The following is a 20,473-nucleotide window of genomic DNA, read 5'->3' as shown; positions in this document are numbered from 1 at the left end:
GAGAAGCGCAACACCCTGGACGTGGGCGAGGTGCTCAGCAAGAACGACGCGCTCTCGGACCTGGAGCGCTGGGAGCGCAGCAAGAGCAAGAACCGCACGCTGGACAACAGCGACCTGCAGCGGCTGGAGCGCGCGCGGGCGGCGGCCGCGGGCCCTGGCGGCGCCTCGGAGCACCGGCTGCTGCGCTTCTTCAGCGGCATCTTCGCGCGCAGGGATGGCGGCGCGCCCGGCGGTCCCTCTCCCCGGAGCGGCGCCTCGCGGTCCCGCGGCTACTTCAGCCTGCGCAGGGCCCCAGCCGACGCGCACTCGTCCAGCGCCGAGAGCATCGACGGGTCCCCGCGCAGAGGTGGGCAGCGCGGCCGGGGAGGTGAGGGCAGTGGTGGGAACTGGCCTGGCTCCGCAGCGGCCTGCTCAGAGGACGCTGGGACTCGGGAGCGGCTAAGGGAGCCGCCGTCTCTGGCCGCCAGCCGGCGGGCGGCCACGCCGGGTGGGAGCTCGCGCGCTGCGGGGTTTTCCCCGGTAACGCTGCTGCGGTCGGGAAGATCTTGGCTTCCCCTGCCTCCGGCCGTGTCTGGTGGTGCCTTTCAGGGTCTGTGTCCTCCTGGGGAGAGATCACCTCGCCAGGCGGTGTGTTTCTAGGGCAGGCGCTGGCACCGCCTTCTTTAAGCGGGGCCGTGAGCTCCGTGGGCTCCCTGGCTGTGGTACCTGTGGGCTGCCTGGGACTTGGCCTGGAAGCAGCCGCACAGGTGGTGCGCCCGGCCTCCGGCAGCCGCATTCCTCTTGGTTAATTTTTTCCTCCACCCTCAAGCCTAGTCTCCCTGTAGGCGCTACAGTCTGTGAGTGCGGGTGGTGTGGCCCCCACTGATTGGACGGCGCTCACCTATTGCGATACCGGTGAAGATTGTTCACCCCGGCGGTCAGGGATACAGGCCTCTCCCCACAGCCTCTGGTGTTTTAGCGGGAGAGCGAGTCTGGGATAGGATTCCGTTTGCTAGTAATGTATTCTATGCGGGTAGGATAATCACAGCCCGGCAACCTGTTCTGAAATTTCATGCTCCCTTTCGCCTTAGGCCCTCCAACAGGGGCCTCGCAGGGAAGGTTTTGAAGGCAGATGTGACAATACTCTCTTGGAAAAATTAGGTAAGCTTGATGGCATCTGGGAGTCAGAATCGTCCAGAAGTCGCAACACACAGATCTCCTTCTCTCCACGTGCGCAGGGGTCAAACACCCTGAAGGGAAGAGGCTGGGGGTGGGTGGAGGGGCTGGGTTGTTAACCCCCTGCTGATGTTGGGGGTGGAGGGGAGACTTAAAGGTATGGTCCCCATGCATTGCGCCGCGGAGAAATCCATGTGCTGATCACCTAACCCTGCTGTTGGTGGAGATGAGGGGTAGTTGAGACCCTGCGGTGTGTGCTTTTAATTAGAGGTTTTCAGCTGGTAACTCACCGCCCCTGGAGTGCGGAGTCCTCCCCGGCGGACCTCATGAGGCAGCTGGCTGCCCAGGGTCTGTCTCAAAACCACCAGCACAGAGAAATCACTGACCTCGCTGAACTAGTTTGAAGGTAAACTGGAGCTAAACCTTGTCACGTTCTAATGTGCTTCTAATGATTCTCGGAAAGTGTTAGAGAATATTTGAAATTAAGCACTTGAGCCTGCAGTAAATTCTGATTTTTTTTTTTTTAAAAGGTGAGGCCGTAATACAAAGTCACTTCTTGCAGGCTTTCTCTAGTTTAACTTGCTGCCCGTACCTTGTGGCGGAACGTGCCTTGGGATATTGGAGAAGGGGCTGTGTTCGACTCCAGCCATTACCCACCCCTCCCTGGATGCTCTTGAGATACTCAGAAATGATGGGCGTTACTTTGTTGAAGTCGGTTTGTGTAAAGTTGCTCCTGCGGTCGTTTGCGTTCCTTGGGTGGAAGTTCAAATCCACAGGACCACAGGCCTACGATAGCAGGCCTGCGTCTTTGCTCTGGGTTTGGCGAAAATAGGGATTAGCTGCCTGGGTTCCGGACAAGCACCCGTGGAGGGGAGGGAGGGCACACGCACGGTTTAGAAAGAATGCGTTTCTTCGTGGTCCCTAGCGATACAAGTTAGAAGTATTGGGGTTTGGGTATTTGGGCACCGGTCAGGTGGATTGATAATAGATTTGGAAAGTCGAGGCGTAAGGCGTGTTGGAATTTTTCCCTCTAGGGCGGCGTAAGATTATAACAGTAATAATTAGAGTAACCCTCGCTTTGTTTGTTTCTTGTGGCCAACCCCTCTCGGTGGAATTGCTTTGGTCTGAGACGTAACATTAGCTAGCATTGTGGGTTGAGTAGAAAAACTGAAGGTCTCTGAGCTGGGTTATGGCACACACAGTTTGAATTCCAGGATCTCACTTTATTCTGAAGTTCTAGGTAATCACACAAAAAAAGGCCACGTCCCTCACCTGCCTTTGGCTGAAAGGCCTGAAGTGTCCCTGTTCTTGGGGTTATTTATTGTAAAGTCGGCGTCTGTCACAGGTTAAGATGCAGTCCCCAAGCTTTCAGGCCTTTTCATGTTGTTCCACTTTCCTACTTTTTGTAGGTTTGCTTCCTCTGATACACAGTGTTCAGATTCAGGTGCTGTTGAAGTGAAGCTCTGAATTCAAGGTAAAATACCGTAAGGTAACGTTCAGACACAGCAGAACCCGGGCTCACTTTCCCCGTGAACGTCCATAGGGCAGAAGTCCACAAAGTACAAAGTCTTGCCTAAACCAGGTGTGGACAGGTGGGTTTACAAGACCTAGAGAAGTTTGCTTTTAGGAAGGTGAGGTGCTGTGTGTTACAGAACGTAGCCAAGTGTGCGGTACTCCCATTCGGAATGAGAAATAGTTTTGCCATTGAGAGTCTGCGAAACGTTGCAGCCCCTTTCTGATTTCAGCACTGCGGCTAAACCGTCGTGGAACCGAAATGCAGCATACAGAACGAACAGCGCCTCTAGCTTTCTTTAAGTCTTGGCCACACGGTACTACACTTTGAAGTTCTTGGGGTGGCCCGGTGAGTTGAGCTTCTGACTCTCGATCTCGGCTCAGGTCATAATCTCACGGTTCGTGGGCCCCAGCCCTGCGTCGGGCTTTGCGCTGACAGCACGGAGCCTGCTTGGGATTCTCTCTCTCTCCCCCTGTCCCCCCCTCTCTCAAGATAAATAAATAAACATGAAAAAAAAATTCGAAGTTCTTTCAAGTCTAAGGGGAATTGGAGGACATTTGTCACCGGGGACAGGTTCTCCTTTTGTTGGACTCTTTTTCAGCCCTTGTGAATTGGCCACGGGGGAAAAAAACTTTAAGAGACAAAGTAACTGTTACATTAAATAGTTTACGTGACTTCTTGGAATTACAAGCTTCATCTTAGACGAGGTACCTATATGCCAGTAGTAGGGAAGGAAGAGGGTTAATCTTATTTTAAAACACAGGTTCACACATCACGTGCATGTGGTTTTTCTGTATGTTTTAAAAAATTTTTACATTAGAGAAAGAGCAGAGGAGAGGAGCAGAAAAGGGGAAGAGAGAGGGAGGGAGTGGGGGGAGAGACAGATTCTTGAGCGGGCTCCCTGCTGAACACAACCTGGTATCATGACGTGAGCCGAAATCAAGAGTTGGACGCTCAACCTCCTGAGCCACCCAGGCGCCTCTCTCTCCCCTGTATTCTTCAGGCTTTAGGGTGAAAGGATGGGAGCACCCACCTTTGTAGGGTGACTTTCTTGTACTTCTTCATCCCCGTCATGCTCACCTGTTTAGGCTTTTCCTCTTCCTCGTTACACATCCGCCTCCCAGAGACCCCTGGCAGGCTTCTCTGTCAGGTTCATTATCATCTGGAGCCCTAGAACGTTTCAGAGGGGCTCTGTGTCAGATCAAGGGCAGTTTCCTATTACCTGATGCACATGTACCGGGGCAGAGTCTGTTGACACAAGTATAATTTAATGCAAAAAGAGATCAAATAATAAATGATGAATTACCCTGTAGGGCGTCCCCTCCCACTGCGTGCTCTCTGCACCCCTCCTGTTTGCCAGGGCGGCAGGTGTCTGTAGGGTGTTCTGATGCTGTCCAGGAGGATTGATTACCACAATAAAGTGATTCATTGATAGCCCGGACTGAGGTTAGTTAGCTTTTCAAATTAGTAATTTGCAGCTGATGTGACAGCACATTTTTAGGAGTGGCTTCGTTCTTTAATTTCTGCCTCCCCCGATTTGTACCTTTCAGCTTGCGCAGCTTGATGGACTGTCTTATGGTTAAAAATAAATAAATAAATAAATAAAATAAAATAAATTGAAGCACAACACCTTTGTGGAGAAAGAGAGGAGGCAGCAATTAAGTGAAATAAAATTGCTGGAAAAACTTGGTACCTTTTTATTTGTTAACTTGCTCTGTTATTGGGAAGGGCGTGCATGGTTTTAAAGAAACAGCATAATTCAGTGTCTCATGCGAAGCATTTAAAACGAATTAGGTGCTCCGTATTTGGGAGATTGCATGCTTTTTATAAATGACTCTAGAGAGTAATTTAGGAAAACCTTCGTTGTTCTTGTCGTGAGGTCGGATTGCTTTCCTGGAGAACAGAGCAGCCCCTAAAGGTCAGCCAGGGACGCCCTAAGCAGGCACCGGAGGCTCGGACTGTGTCTTGATGCGTTAATTTTCTCCACGTGGAGCCCGTCGTATCGGCATAGTCACCTGTTGGCGCCAGCCGGGAAGATCGTGCCGGCAAAGGCCCGTTCAGAAGCCCACCTGCCAAGGACATTTTCCGGTGTCACGTCAGCCCATTGCAGCAATCTGGCTGGTCATACAGTTCACAGACCGAGGACTCAGCTATGAGGCAGTGGTAGTGCTTAACCCTTTTGTTAGTTGCTTGTTTTCCTGTTGCATCAACAAATATCTGTTGCGTTTCCGTGGCATGTTCCGAGCGGGAGCAGAGGGCTAGAGCTCCTGTCTTCAGAGGCCCGACAGCCTGCTGGGGGAGGGAGAGGTTCCTATGAAGCTTCACGGGATACTTAGGGGAAGACTCGACTGCATTTCTCTGCACCACATTCCTCCGTTAGAGCACTACTAATCCCAGCGTATGATAATAACCTCGTCCGCATACCTGCCAATTCTGACCGTGAGCCCCTCCTGGGCAGGAAAGGAAGCCTGTGTTCTTCCTGTCTGTACGGCAGAGTTAAGGGTACTATGGTTCCACTTGGGCTCTTACTAAGCGTTTGTGGCAGGAATTAATGAAAGGGCTGGCGGAAAGAAAAAAGGGAGCAAGGGTCTGTGAGCAAGAGAAGGAGTTATTAGTGAAGACCTCACCGAGGGGTAAAAGGATTTGGGTCTTGTCGGATCACTAGGAGTTGAGCAACTGGAAACGAGGAGTTTCTCCGTCAGCAAGTTGGCTGGGATTTCTGGAGTTAACCTGTAAGAAATCATTCCTCTTTGCCAACATCAGGCAAATAAAAGCGGATGTTATGGTTTCCACAGTGAGTTGTTTTGCTTTTTTAGCATAAGGTGTTTGTTTTTCATAGGAAATCTCTTTCAGGCTGTTTCTTTTTCTTTTTTCCTCTGCGATGATTTGGAACAATAGTTCATCAAACTGATGTCACAGTAGGGGCGCCTGGGTAGGTCAGTCGGTTGAGCGTCCAACTGCAGCCCAGGTCATGATCTCATGGTCTGTGGGTTTGAGCCCCGCGTCAGGCTCTGTGATGACGGCTCAGAGCCCAGAGCCTGCTTAGGATCGTGTGTCTCCCTCTCTCTCTGTTCCTCCCCTCGCCCACGCTCTGTCTCACTCTCAAAAATAAAGATTAAAAAATTAAAAAAAAAATGATGTCAAAGTGAGATAATGAAGGAAAGTAAAGCTTTTATTTATTAAGGACAGGGACTGAGATAAAGCGCATACAGCTGCCGTTATATCCCCAGGTGGTGAACAGAACTGGTATTAAGGTCAGCAGATTAGCAAAAAAGAAGGGAGATTATTGTCTTTGCATCATTTTGAGAGAAGAACCATCTGCCCGCCATGGTTTTGCTCTAGGTTTTGTTCAGCCCAGATTAGAGTCTGCTGGGGTGTTGATGTTTACTTGTTTGTAGGCGACGGCCTTTAAAATTCTGTTTCTTGCGATGTTTTTCAGTTGACAGAGGCATTCATTCCCGTTAGTTGTCTAGTCTCTCGTTAATTAAGAATTAATGTAGACGCCTCTGTAATTCAGAATATGTTAACAGCCCACGTCTGGCTGGTTTTCTCATAATCTTCGTTATCCTCTTTTCTTATACAGTCTCGTTATTTCTGTTTCCAGGGTTGGTTTTCAGTTCTAACATCACTCCTGGGCCTAAAGACTCAGAGCTCGGGGAGAGATCTGCTCTCCTGGGTTGGGAAGTGGACTTTTCTCCCTCATTCAGTGCCGGGGGTGGCACACACCAGTGGGAGGCTTGCAAAGGGCTCATCTGGCCTCTCTGTATCTAACAAATGCAGATAATCTTAAGAGGTGCATTTTTAGTTGGCAGGAGGGAGAGGGAAAGCGAGGGTCGCTTTCCTCCATAGTCCTCCGTTGGGGACCTTACCAAGGGCGGAATGTATTTCTGGTGCGATAGCAGGTCCAGGACTTGGCAGGAGGTAGCATGCCTCTTGTGCCGGTGAGGACACGGGGCCGCCCCGCCCCCTTTGTTCAGTGGATTGTCTGTGGGTGCCAGTGGGACGCGAGCTCATTCGAGTGGATGTCAGAGGGAGTCTTGTGTTCCCCTGTGCCTGTCATCTCACGGGCTCCTTTCGCTGGTCCTGCGGACGGACCCTTGAGAGCAGAGGCCGTGAACAATGGCTCCGGCCTTTCTGGTGCAGCCCCTGCCCTCTCCAGTTCTTCGCCCAGGTCAGAGTCCCTCCGACGGCCACTTCTTCCGTTGATGGGGATGGGGAGCCGGGGCCGTTCATCCGCTTTGTGCTTTTCTGTTCACGTAGCAAGGGCTTTAGAACAAGCAGACACCGGGTGGTCTGTGAAGCACCGGAAACAGGATCCTGACTTAGGGATGCACACCTTTGATTGCTTTCCTGCAACTTACATCCTGTTACCTTAGCACCGGGCAGGTGTGGGAGACCTGAGCAGGGCTGGTTCTGTCTCCTTTGGTGCCACACAGGTAGCTCATCGATAGCTCCCAGATACTTAGAGCCTTTCCTCCTCCGCCTCCTCCTTTAAAAAACAAAACAAAACAAAACAAAACAAAACTTTTTTTTAATGTTTGTTTACTTTTGAGAGAGAGAGAGAGAGAGGGTGAGCATGAGCAGAGGAGGGGCAGAGAGCGAGGGAGACACAGACTCCGAAGCAGGCCCCAGGCTCTGAGCTGTCAGCACAGAGCCCGACTTGGGGCTCGAACCCATGAACCGTGACATCATGTCCTGAGCCGAAACCATGAGTCGGACTCTCAACCGACTGAGCCACCCAGATTCCCCTGGAGCTTATTCTTCTGATTATTTTCATTCTCAAACTGGAATCCCAGCCTTCTGAGAGTCTGATATCTCTTGCATTCAAGAGTAGGTGCCTAATCCACTTTCCTGATCTGGTTCATGGAAGGTTCTGGGAGCCAAGTACATTGGAGACACTGGAGATTTTTACTTTGAAAGAGACGCCCGGGAGTGTGGAGACTTGTCTCCCGCTATTTGAGAAGTGGACATAAGAGGGACCCAGTGGAAAAGGATCCTGCCTCACAACGAGGCAGTCTCTTGTCACAAGCCCTCGCGGTTTGGAACAGGCCGCCTTCCTGTGTGCAGAGTTCGCTGTCTCTGGAGGCTTCCACACCTGGTCCAGTCAGGGAATGTTGGAAGGGGTGCTGTGTTCGCTGTCTGGGGGTTTGCAGTTGCTCGTTAGGCCTCATCCCAGTTTTCAGGTCAAGAGCCCCTTCAGGATCGAGGATTTTGATGGTTTTGCACCTGCTGTTCTCCTAGGAACTGGCTTTCTCCCAAACTTAAAGGGAGGTTTGTCCGTAATTTCTTGGTCTTCTTCCCTGCCCCTGCCTGACTCCTCCTGTGGCTCCCGCTTTGTTCTGCTGGCTAATCTGCCTGCCAGTCAGAAATTGTCTGCCCCCAACTCCACTGTCTCCCCAGCGGCTCCCCGCCCCCACCCCCCTCGGCCCCAGCTAACTCTTCCTGGGCTCCTGTTCGGCCATTGATCCCCTGGAGGTACACCGTTAGTCCCTTGGGCCCCAGGGTGCCGGGGGACGTCTGAGCGTGACATTGTGGCTTTTTCCTTCTTGCTCGCTTTCCTGGGTGCCTTCGCTGGTACGTGGGGGATGCCACGATGATGGCGGGAAGAAGTGTCCTGTGCATCCTGGGAGATGGGAAGTTGCCACGTGGAGGAAGCAGGCTTAGGTGGGGGTGGGTTTAGTCTCGGCTACAACTCTTTGGCTAGCAGATGCTCAGACGGGCCCTGTACCCAACTGCCCTGCGCCCCATCTGCCTCGTCCATTTAAGTAAGGGGTTCACCCCGCACCTGGCTGGCGCTCTGGACGACCAGGAGAGAATGTGAGAGCAGGCGCTAACCACGTGGTTCAACGGCATCGTCTTTGATTTACAGGGGTTGCCTCTGTGAAGTTTGCAGGAGACTCCGAGGCGGAAAATCCCAAACGCGTGGCTGTGCTTGGATTTGTACGTGCCGCGGAGAAGGCTGATGGCCTTCCTCACGCTACAGCAAGGATACACTGACCCCGGGTTTTGTTTTTAGTCTGTCACCTGTATTTTCCCACGAGGCTCAGTGTAACTGCGGCTTTTTAAATTATTGGCCATCGTACCTGAAAATTATCAGGTGGGAGAAGACAGTCCTCTTTCTTCTTTGGCTTAATCGTCCCCCCTCTTTCTTCATTCACGTCACTAGAAGATTATTGCTTTGCAGCACATGGGTTCGTGTCATCCCCGACCCAGGCCAAGGGCGTGTGCATCTCAGAAATCTGGTTTCTTGCAGCGCCTTTCCCGCAGCGCTCCCGCTTCCTCCCGGAGGGCCGGTGGCCAGACTGCGCTGCCCGGCGGACAGAGGACCCCGCCTCCTACCCGAAGGACGACGCCCCTTTCCGTGGCAGTGAGTGGTGACGGATCGTCCTCTTGCCAGTGACGTGTAACCTTCAACGTGATGAGCGCCGGTATTTACCCAGTGTTGTTCGGCGGAGTATTTGGTAACAAATGTCGTTTGGAGCGCTCCACGTCATCTCGAAATCCTTTGGTTTGCCAACGTAACGGTACAGAGATGGTGTCACTGGACCTGTGTTGCTCCGGGGCCGACGTTCTCACTCTTCACAAGGAGATCCTCCTGGGCTCAGCCACGGGGTGCGGGGCCGGTAAACCCGTTGTAATTGGAAGCATCCTAGGTGGAAAACGCACGTAAGACGCTGAACTGAACTGGGCATCCTAGCTGGGCCCGGCCCACCTGAAGTGAGCCCAGAACGCTCACGTCAGCCTGCGGTCGGGCAGAGTCGTCTGACCCAAAGCCTATTTCGTGGTAGAGTGCTTGTGCTTATGCTTGTAACATGTTGAATACCATACCGGGAGTGACAGAACGTCCGTGTGGATGCAGAGCGGTGGGCCGCGTATTGGTTGCTGACCCCGGTGGTCGCTGGGTGACGGGGGGCCGCTGCCGGCCCACATCTCGGGACCCGGGTGGCCTCTTCAAGTCCCCAGACAGGCACTTCGGGCGGAAGTCTGGCCTCCCCTAGGCCTTGTCTCCGTGTGGCAGCAGGTGACATGCCTCGTGACTGGTACTGGCGTGTGCCCTGTGCCTTCTCGTGGCGCCCTGGCACCTGTGCTTGACGCCCAGGCTTCACCGGGTCGGCATGCTTGTCCTGCCGGTTCTTACCGTCGGAGTGTCCCCTTCGGGTCTCGTGGGAAGAGTGGCCGCGGGCCCCAGAGGCTCTGCTCCGTCGCTTGTGTGGTCCCCGCAGGTGCACTGCTCGTCCGAACGCCGGGCTGTCTTAGGGCCGTGGCGCCGGGTCAGGTGGCCAGCGCCCATGGCTGTACTTGAAGACCCGGTGGCCACAGGCTTCTCTCCTCCTCCTTTCCCCCGGTCTGTCTGCTGCCTCTCGAGAGCTTCTACTCCTCTCGCGCTCCCCACGGCCCTTCCCCGGGTCTCCCCGCGGGTGGAGTGAGCCCTGGGAGAGGGGGCTTTTGAATCCAGCGCTCCGGTCCTGAGCCCCACTCCGCTGGAGTTAACTGCCTTGCCCGCTCCCTTCCCCCAAGACAGACACACGGACCCTTGGGAAGGCGTTTGTCTCTTCCCAGACCTGTTCGCGTTTGAAGACTTCGCCTACCCTGTGCTGGAGCTAAGGTCTCAAGTTTCTGCCCCAAGAGCGAAAGTCAAATGCAGTAGAACCTAACAGGCTAACGCGGTTGCCGCGAATTTGTGTCTGCCACCTGCCTGGACCGGCGCCCACGGGCCGGCATGCCTGCGGCACCGTCGGGTTATTGGCTTGTGACAGTAGAGAGAGGCACAGGTGCAGAAGGACGGTCCTGTGGGTCTCCCATCCTCTGCGCACGTAGAGGGGCGGTGGGACCTCCGGAGGGTCGGACCTGGTTTGCGTGTGTTGCCCTGTGGTGATGCTCTGCTGTGTTTCGTCCGCTTGTTCCCACAGAGGAGGAGTGATAAATGTGCCGTGACATCCTTTCAGGCTGGTCCTAGGGCCCAAGCGGCTCCCCGGCTGAGGAGGGCATCTGGAGCCGGATGTCTGTCCTTGCCATTTTCCAGAATGAGTGTCTTTGAGCAGACTATTTACTCTCTCTGTGCCTCAGCTTTCTCATTTGGAAAATGAGTATTGATAATGACACTTGCCCTCCTGGGCTAGTAGTAGGGGGATCAGGGATATGTGTGGGTGTGTGACTTAGGGCACTGCGGGGTGTACGTGTTTTGTCCCCATTATCTGCTCTGGCCCCCTCAGTGGTGACCCCCCCCCCATCCGCCTCCAACAACAGGGAACAATATGGAAGGAACTGCTGCCACCCTGACCAGCTCAGAAAGTGAGGTTCTGCATGTGTGAGCTCTTCTATCCATGAAAAATAAAAAATAATTTCTTCCCCTTGAGATGGAATGGGTAAAAATGATCCTGTGGTGCCTGGGAGGCTCAGTCGGTTAAGCCTCTGACTTCAGCTCAGGTCATGATCTCACAGGTCTGCTGTCAGCACAGAGTCCCCTTCAGATCCTCTGCCTCCCTCTCTCTGCCTCCTCCCCACTTGTGCTCTCCATCTCAAGAATAAACAAACATTAAAAACCAAAAAAATCCCTCAGAAGTAACAGATCCATTGACTTTTGTATTTTTAAATGCCCTTGTCTTTATTTTTATATATATTTAAGATTTTATTACAACTTATTGTTTTCTATAATATTTATGTTATATAAATACAAAAACTTGTACGTTATAAAGTAGTTTAGTGTAATTGAAATCAGTAACTTTTAAATTTTATGACTACCTTAATAGGCAAAGTAGCCCTGAACTGAAAAGTTAAGGGTCTCGAGGCCACTGTGCTGTCCCTTTGGGAAGAACACTTAAATGTTTACGGTGCTCGTTGGGGCATCTGGGTGGCTCAGTCGGTTGAGCATCCGACTTCGGCTCAGGTCATGATCTCTCAGTCCTTGAGTTCAAGCCCCACATCAGGCTCTGTGCTGACAGCTCAGAGCCTGGAGCCTGCTTCAGACTCTGTGAGTCTCCCTCTCTCTCTGCCCCTCCCCTGCTCACTCTCTCTCTCTCAAAAATAAGTAAACATTAAAAAAATAAGAAAAAATATTTATGATATTCGCAGGCAGTTTGGATACAACCACTTTCAAATTCTTGTTCCCAGGAAGGCATTTTGAATAACCGTGTTCCTGATTCCCCCCTCGGCCCAGGTCCTGAGGACTCCCCAAGGCCTTGTTACTTACGTGTTTCTTCACCTGACATTCTGTTGATGTGCAGGGTTGAAGGTCAGGTGGGTGCGGCTGACAGCATCCCTTGGCCTCTGTGTCCAGAGACGTGATTCTCAACAGAAGATTCTAGGGGTTTGCCCTCAAACAAATCCACATTCCCGAGGCAGTTAATTTTCCACGCTGCAGGAGATTTTTGTGGCATTTCCTTAAAGTCTTGAGGTAGATATCGATCCCTCGGCGGGAGGTTAAATTGTCAGGTTCCTTCGGGCCACAGTTTGGGTTCAGCATTCCTGGGTGGGACCCGCCCACCTGAACCTTTTATTCTCCATAATTCCATCCCTGTGTCGGCCTTTGAAACCCCACCCTCGTTCGTAGGACAGGCGCCTTTGCGGGGACAGGGAGGTTTGTGTAGAGAATGCCACGCAAATCCCAGAAAGGTCGTTCGCCCTTGACGCCAAGGCTCTGCAGGCGGTTGAGGTGCCCACGTTGTGGGTCCCGCTTCCGTGTGCCTGTGGGGTCCCGTGTGTGTTTGTGAAGCACGGTCCTGTCCCGGGAGTCGGCGAGGGTCTCGTCCGCTCAGATGCCTTTCAGGTTGCAGCCCCTCTGTTTCAGACACATTTCTGGAACCTTCTGCCTCCCCCAGGTCTTCAGTGTGCCCAGCCTGCTTTCAGGAACATCTCGTCCCACCTCGTCACTCCCCAGGCTTGCTGTGAGCATTTCCCGAGTCGGGTGGGGGTAGCCGTGGGGACTGGAATTTCCCCCTTCTGTTGAAGTTTCTGTCGTGACCGTGCCTGGGCTGGCTGGTGCCCACACGGCCAGCACAGGGAGTTGCCACTGAAAGGAAAACTGTCCTCTGTTTCAGTGGACGCGGCCCTCCAGGGTGCCCGGCGGGAAGTCACCGTGTGTGGAGGTGCAGGGAATGACCTTTGGGTTGTTCAGGGGACGGCTCGGGAGCAGAGCCTGTGGGCCGCAGGGCCAGGCGTGGGCCCTGTGCTCTGCCCTGCAGCATGGTCCTCCTGCCACCAAACTGCCACTTGAAGAACAGATCTGGTTGCTGTTTTTAGACTGTTTTTGCTGCTCTGTGTCAGTAAAACAACGACAGCACAGTGGTGGCGGCGACCCCCTCTGAGCGTGTGCGGGCTGGGCGCGAGTCCTTGATTCCAGCGACAACCTCGCGAAGCGAATTATTATCCCGTAGGTCAGTGGGGTTAGCGGGTCATCTGTGGAGAGATGCACAGGTAAACCCAAGGCCCCGGGCACTGGGGCTGCGGTGACACTTGGGAAGGGTGAGCGGCTGCATCCCTCCTGCCCCATCGGATGGCCCCGCGTGAACGTGCTGCCCTTCTTAGGCTCTCCGGATCTCTGATGCAGAATTGGCGCCTTTCGAGGGAATTCAGAGCAAAAATGGACTACTGGGACCTCATGAAGATAAAATGCTTCCGCACTGCAAAGGAAACAGTCAACAAAACTAAAAGGCGACCGACGGAATAGGAAAAGATATTTGTAAATGACCAATCGGATAAAGGGCTAGTATGCGATATCTATAAAGAACTCACCAAACTCCACACCCAAAAAACAAATAATCCAGCGAAGAAATGCGCAGAAGACAAGAATAGACACTTCTCCAAAGAGGACGTCCAGATGGCCGACAGACACATGAAAAGATGCTCAACATCGCTCATCATGAGGGAAACACAAATCAAAGCCACACTGAAATACCACCTCACACCAGTCAGAGTGGCTAAAATTAACTCAGGAAGCAACAGATGCTGGCGAGGATGTGGAGAGACGGAAACCCTCTCGCCCTGTTGGTGGGAATGCAAACTGGCGCAGCCGCTCTGGAAAACAGTGTGGAGGTTCCTGAGAAAATTAAAAATAGACCTACCCTATGACCCAGCAATAGCACTGCTGGGAATTTCCCCAAGGGATGCAGGAGTGCTGATGCACAGGGGCACATGTACCCCAGTGTTTATAGCAGCACTCTCAACAATAGCCAAATTGTGGAAAGAGCCTAAATGTCCACCAACTGACGAATGGATAAAGACGATGTGGTTTATATATGCAGTGGAATACTACTTGGCAATGAGAAAGAATGAAATCATGCCGTTTGCAGCGACGTGGATGGAACCGGAAGGTGTTATGCTGAGTGAAACAAGTCAGTCAGAGAAAGACAGATACTGTATGTTTTCACTCATGTGGATCTTGAGAAACTTAACAGAAGACAATGGGGGAGGGGGAGGGAAAAATAGTTACAAACAGAGAGGGAGGGAGGCAAACCATGAGAGACTCTTAAATGCAGAGAACAAACTGAGGGTGGATGGGGGGTGGGGGAGAGGGGAAAGCGGGTGATGGGCATCGAGGAGGGCACCTGTTGGGATGAGCACTGGGTGTTGTCTGGAAGCCCATCTGACAAATTATATTAAAAAAAAAGAAGAATTGGTGCCTTTGTTAATGTGCAGAAATGAGCAGACCGCAGGATGTCTCACGTAGCCCCAGAACCTAACATTTTTGGACCTCAGAAAGGGAGTCTCGTGCAAGAGAATGGGGGAGTGTTCGTGAGCCACAGGGAGCTTACAGCGTGGTGCTGGTGGTCTTGTCCTGTGCAGGTTTGGAAGGTCTCAGGTCTGTTTCTTCCCTGCCCCCTCCCCTGCCCCCACTGATTTCGTTTCAGGCAAATATTTTTTTTTCTTTCTAATTTTTTTTTTAATGCTGCTTTATTTTGGAGAGACCGAGCGTGTGTGGGGGAAGGGCAGAGAGACAGGGAGACACAGAACCCGAAGCAGGCTCCAGGCTCCGAGCTGCCAGCACAGGGGCCGACGCGGGGCTCGAACTCACCAGCCGCGAGATCATGACCTGAGCCGAAGTCAGATGCTCAACCGACTGAGCCCCCCAGGCGCCCCGTCAGACGAATATTTTCTGATGGGCCTCATACTGGCAGGCTGCAACAGGGGTCTTCCCGATCCCGCCTCCTGCATCTCAGAGATTGGTAACATTTCCACTGCTTTTCAGAGCAGTCCTGGAACTCCTAAAGGGTGTTGGTAGAATCTTCTGCAGGCCTGTGGGCACCTGTGGAGACTCGGCTGGCAGGGCCGGGGCTGCTGTCTGAGCACTTGGGCAGTGAGCTGGAGGTTTATCGTCCCTGCCTGGGAGGCTTAAAGAGCCGAGGCGTCAGGCTGGATACTTTGTTTTCTGGACTGTCTGGGGCACTTAAGGACATTGAGTGGTATTTACAATGTTTTGGTTAAAAAAATTCTTTTTGAATGTTTGTTTATTTCTTTGGAGGGAGAGAGAGGCACAAAGAGAGACAGAATCCCAAGTAGGCTCTGTGCTGTGAGCACAGGGCCTGATGCGGGACTCGGTCTAACGATCTGCAAGATCACGACCTGAGCTGAAACCAGGAGTTGGATGCTGAAGTGACTGAGCCACCCAGGCGCCCCTGCCCCCTGGTTGTTACAAGTTTTTGTTGAAGCGTGGTGGACACACAGTGTCGTATTAGTTGCAGGCGTACCGCACGGTGATTGGACGAGTCTATACATTACTCAGGCGCTCGGCACGATGCTACCGGGGAGTGGTCACCGTAGTTACCGTGTCACCATACAACGTCATTATCGTGTGACCGACCGCTCCCGGTCCTGTACTTTTCATCCCTGCGCCTTACTTATTTTATAACGGGAGACTTGTACGTCTTAACCCCCTTCGCGTATTTCGTCCATCCCACTAGCTCCCCACCTGTGGCAATCACCAGTTTGCTGTTTTGGTGAGTCTGTTTTTGTTTTTTAGATTCCACACATAAGTGAAATGCAGTCTATGTGTTTCTCAGACTTCTTTAAACATAGTACCTTCTAGGTCCATCCATACTGTGGCAAATGGCAATATCTCACTTTTTTTTAATGGTCGAGTAATATTCCATTGTGTTTACGTGTGCGTCTTTATCCATTCACGTATCTGTGGATTCAGGCCACATCCATATCTTGGCTATTGTAAATAAGGCTGCAGTAAACACAGGGGTGCATGTATCTTTTTGAATTAGTGTTTTCGTTTTCTTTGGGGAAATACCCAGCAGTGGGATTACTGGATTATATGATAGGTCTATTTTTAATTTTTTTCCTCTTTTTAAGAGAGAACACAAGTGGGGAGAGCGGGACGAAGGGAGAGAGAGAAAGACTCTCAAGCCCTGTGCTCAGGGTGGAGTCTGATGCGGGGCTTGATCCCACAACCCTGGGATCATGATCTGCGCTGAAATCAAGAGTCGGACGCTCACCTGACAGAGCCACCCAGGCGCCCCTATTTCTCATCTTTTTGAGAACCTCTGTATTGTTTCCACAGTGACTGCACCAGTTTACATTTCCTCTGTCAATGCATAAAGGTTGCTTCTCCGCATCCTTGTCGACACTTGTTGTTTCTTGTGTTTGTGATTTTCGCCTTTCTGACAGGCGTGAGGTGGGATCACATTGTGGTTTTGGTTTGCATTTCGCTGATGATGAGCGACGCCGAGCATCTTTTCATGTGCCTGTTGGCCATCCGGATGTCTTCGTTGGAGAAATGTTTATTCAGGTCCTCTGCTCATTTTTAATCAGATTATTTCTTTTTCTGGTGTTAAGTTGTATTAAGTTCTTCCTATGTTCTGGACACTAACCCATTATCAGATATGTTGTTTGCAAATATCTTCTCCCATTCAGTACGTTGCCTTTTTATTTTGTTGATGGTTTCCTTCACTGTGCAAAAAAATTTTTTATATCCGTACAGTCACAGTTGTTTATTTTGGCTTGTGTTTCTCTCTCCTCAGGAGAGCTGTCCATAAATACCTTGCTAAGGTCGATGACCAAGGGATTGCTGCCCGTGTTTTCTTTTAGGATTCTTCGGCTTCAGGTCTCCCATTAAGGTCTTACGTCCGTTTTGAGTTTATTTTTGTGTGTGGTGTAAAAAAGTAGCCTGGCTTCATTCTTTTGCACGTAGCTGTCCAGATTTCCCAGCACCATTTACTGAAGACTGTCTTTTCCCCGCTGGATATTCCTGTCTTCTGTGTCGTAGGTTCATTCCCTGTACAGACGTGCGTTTATTTCTCTGCTCTCTCTTCTGTTCCACTGACAAGTGTGTCCGCTTCCATCCTGTTTTGATTACTGCAGCTTTGTAGTGTACCTTGAACTTGAGGATTGCGATACTTTTAGCTTTGTTCTTCATTCTGAAGATTGCTTTGGCCATTTGGCTTTTTTGTTGTGGTTCCATATACGTTTTAGGGCTATTCTCTTTCTTTGAAAAATACTGTTGGTGACAGCTCAGAGCCTGGAGACAGTTTCCGATTCTGTGTCTGCCCCTCTCTCTGACCCTCCCCTGTTCATGCTCTGTCTCTCTCTGTCTCAAAAATAAATAAACGTTAAAAAGAAAAATGCTGTTGGTATTTTGATAGGACGGCATTAAATCTGTAGCTTACTGTGGTCGCGTGGACATTTTAACACTATTGATTCTTCCAGTCCATGAGCATGGAATGTCTTTGCATTTATTCGTTTTGTTTCTCTCATCAGCGTCTTACCGATTTCATCTCCCTGGTAATAAGTTTGTTTTCAGGTATTTTGTTTGGTGTACTGTGTTTTCTCAAGTGCTTCTTTCTGCCGGTTTTCCTCGGACCACGTTGCTGTGATGTGACGTCCAAGGATCTAATGCTTGGCAGGTGCTCGATGAGTCCGATGCGATTGTAAATGCGTGGGTGACCGGAAGCCCCTCGGTCCTCACTGGCTTTCAGGCTGTACTGACACGTGTCCCTTCTCCTCGTCCCTGATGGTCCCAAAGGCTTCTCTTATCTCGTCCTTGGGTGAGGAGGCGTCTTGCTGCCCGACCCACACCTGCGGCCAATGCTGCGTGGTAGCACTCGGAGGACTTCGGGACACGTTTCTAAAAGATGGCCTGGGAAGTTAGAGCTAGAAGGGACCTTGACCCCCACCTCCCAGCCTTGACCCCTCCCGTTTTGAAGGTAAAAGCAGCACCTGGTCGGGGTGGGCTCCTGGGGCTGCCGGCAGGTGCAGGCGGCCCGCCCTACGCCCCTCACCTCCCTCCCTCTTGGCCTGCAGGCTTGTGTTCTGTTCCAGAAGCAGAGCCCTAATTGGAGCATTTGATACTCCACGTCCGGGACATTTAGGTGCAGGTTGAGTTTTGAATAAAGGTGATAACCAAGAGGCGAAGCGCGGTGTATTCTTAGCTCCTGACTGGAGCCCGTCCCTTCTGTCCAGCAGCGAGATCGGTTTTGAGAATAAACCACTGGTTTTATTTTCAGAGTTCTAAATCCAGCCGTGTAAACACTTGGAGTCTGAGCCTGAGGCTTTGGCATGGAGTCGTGGCTGCTATTTTAAATATGCCCGAAGCCTTCTTGGAAATCACTCGCTGCTGGTTTTCCTCTGATGAGGCTGTGAGCTTGGGATCTCAGAGGGAGATCAGAGAGAGCTGGAGCCCTGGGGTAGGGCATGTTTCGTGGAACATTCTTTCCCTCCCTCTAGATCCCATTTCCCAGACCAGGCAGGGCCCGGAGCGGGGGGGGGGGGGCGGGGGGGGCGGCGGTGTCCCCCTTACTGAGGGGCCCGGGCTGTGGGGTACTCTGCTGCCCTGTGTGGAGAAGGCCAGTGTCTTCTGCTCAGCCAGGGAGGGGACACGTGGGCCTTTCCAGAGGCTGTGCTAGCCGGTGACAGAGTCTCCTAGGCAGGAATTTCCACACGCTTCCATTACAGTAAACAAAAGTAAACTGAACACATCTTGAAAATCTGGTTGCAGCCTCAAGTTAAAGAGAATCATTCGAGGGGCGCCTGGCTGGCTCAGTCAGTAGAGCATGCGACTCTTGGTCTCAGGGTCACGAGTTCAAGCCCCACATTGGGTATGGAGCCTACTTAAAAGCGAAAAAAACCGAGAATCATTTGAGACGTGCCAGCATCCTGTTAAGGCCTCCGGGGGTCTGTGACTGGCTGTGATTCGCCTCTTTCTCCTCCCTGACCCACCATACAGCAGCACTGGGTCTAAGATGGTTAGATAACCACGGTCCGTTGTTGGTGCTGCACGGTGGATGCCACTGGGGACTCCCTAAGAAAATCACCTGTTGTTCTGGGTGCCCCTCTGCACAGGCCCCTCCTCTCCCCTCCCCTTCTCAGTGTGGCCTCCCTCACGTGGCCCCTTCTCCACCCTGCCCCCGATCCACCCTCGGAAATGAAGCACTCACCCGGCTTGGGGACAGTGGCTGATGACCTCCAGGGAGCTTGAGGCAAGCTGGGGATGCGAAGTTAAGTCTCCTGGCACAAACAAACGTGCAGTGTCTCGGGAAACTTTTCAGACACCATCATGATAGCGAGTTGCAAGGTAGACCGCGTGACCAAGAGTCGTAAAACTTTCTTCAGAGGATGTGAATCAGTTAGAGTAAGTTCAGACACCAGATACGCGTATCGGGTTTGATTTTTGCACGTCCGTCCGAGGGGCTTTTGTATCCTAAGCCAGAAAGTGAGGGGGCTTCGTTGGCGGGCTCCATGGGAACCAGCCCCTCCGTGGTCAGTGATCATCATGGGCAGGTGTGGACACCTCTGCATAGGTCCCCGCCCGCCCCAGCCCTGTGCTTCTAGCCTCTACCCGTATCGGAGCTCGGGGTCCACCTTCCCTGTGCTCTGTCAGCTGGACACCTGGCCTTCTCCTGCATCAGGTCCCCAGCGGCTCTGTGGGTGCAGCCCTCCCCCCTCCCCCCTTCTCTTCGGCCCCCCATTCCTCTCCCGTCTACTTTCCTCCTTCCATACCTCTACTACCTGGGTCTGAGGAGCAGAAGGGGCCTTCCAGCCTGCCCTCCACAGTCAGCCCTCACACATCAGCCAGAACAGAAGGCACGACTCGGGTCGTCTTCCCACCATAAAAGCCACCAGGTGGCTTCCACTGCCATCGTGATAAAATCCACTCTCCGCTCCAACAACCTCATGTCAGGCCACACTTGATCCTGCTCCCCTCCGCCCCCCTGCTCACTGCCCTCCTGAGTGGGCACTGCCCCTCTCCCTCTTCCCCATGCCAGCACCTCAGAGAAGCCTTCCTGGCTGGCCTTCCCCTAGCCCGCGTCCCCCTTACCAGGGTCCCTTGTGTTCCCGCCTAGCGTCATGTGGTCTTTTCTACGGGTCTCTCTGGGCTTGTTGGTCATCTGCTGTAAATTGGTGCTTCCCAAGGGCGACATCAGGTAGGAGTCGGTCACGGGTATCGCTCTCGTTCTTGGCCTGGGGCCTGGCTGCAGGAGCTCCGGGTGAATGAATGAGTCAGTAAGTGCACGGGACACGGCCGTGGGTGGCAACGTCAGGACGCTGGCCTGGTGCCGTGAGCGGGCAGGGTGCTGTTCTCTGTGTCACCTGTATCAGATTCACATGCCCCCTGGGTGTGGCTGTGTGGTGCGAGAACCTCCCCGGTGGGCAGCATTTCCCATCAGGTCTGGCCATTGTGGGAGGTCAGCTCCTTAGGAAGCAGGTTCTGGAAGGAGAGCACTATGCAGGACTTTCCCCGAGGCCTGCTCTCGGGAGGAGGGTGGTGTGGGGCCGCGGTGCGGTCACCAGAGGACTTCAGGCACCCCGAGAAGGTGGGCAAAGCAGGACTTTGGAAGTGGACACTTCTCAGAGTTGTCCCAAGTTAGG

At 52.5% G+C, this 20,473-nt stretch overlaps 1 protein-coding gene across 17 annotated transcripts in view; it reads left to right on the top strand.

The window, feature by feature from the left end:
• Positions 1 to 20,473, top strand: part of AGAP1 (ArfGAP with GTPase domain, ankyrin repeat and PH domain 1) — a 548,021-nt gene that overhangs the window by 149,937 nt on the left and 377,611 nt on the right. Inside the window, exon 1 of one of the 17 annotated variants that reach the window (XM_040450589.1) lies at positions 7 to 346. The exons of 14 other annotated variants lie outside the window; for them this stretch is intronic. The gene's annotated coding sequence lies outside the window, so the exon portion shown is untranslated. Of the gene's footprint in view, positions 1 to 6; positions 368 to 20,473 lie in introns of those variants that run through there. 2 more of the 17 variants (XM_040450591.1, XM_040450588.1) reach the window with 2 other exon arrangements.

This window comes from Herpailurus yagouaroundi, unplaced genomic scaffold (genome assembly GCF_014898765.1).
Source record: "Herpailurus yagouaroundi ecotype Mexico unplaced genomic scaffold, PumYag 202, whole genome shotgun sequence".
Lineage (NCBI taxonomy): Eukaryota > Metazoa > Chordata > Mammalia > Carnivora > Felidae > Herpailurus > Herpailurus yagouaroundi.
This window is presented reverse-complemented; position numbering and strand designations above follow the sequence as displayed.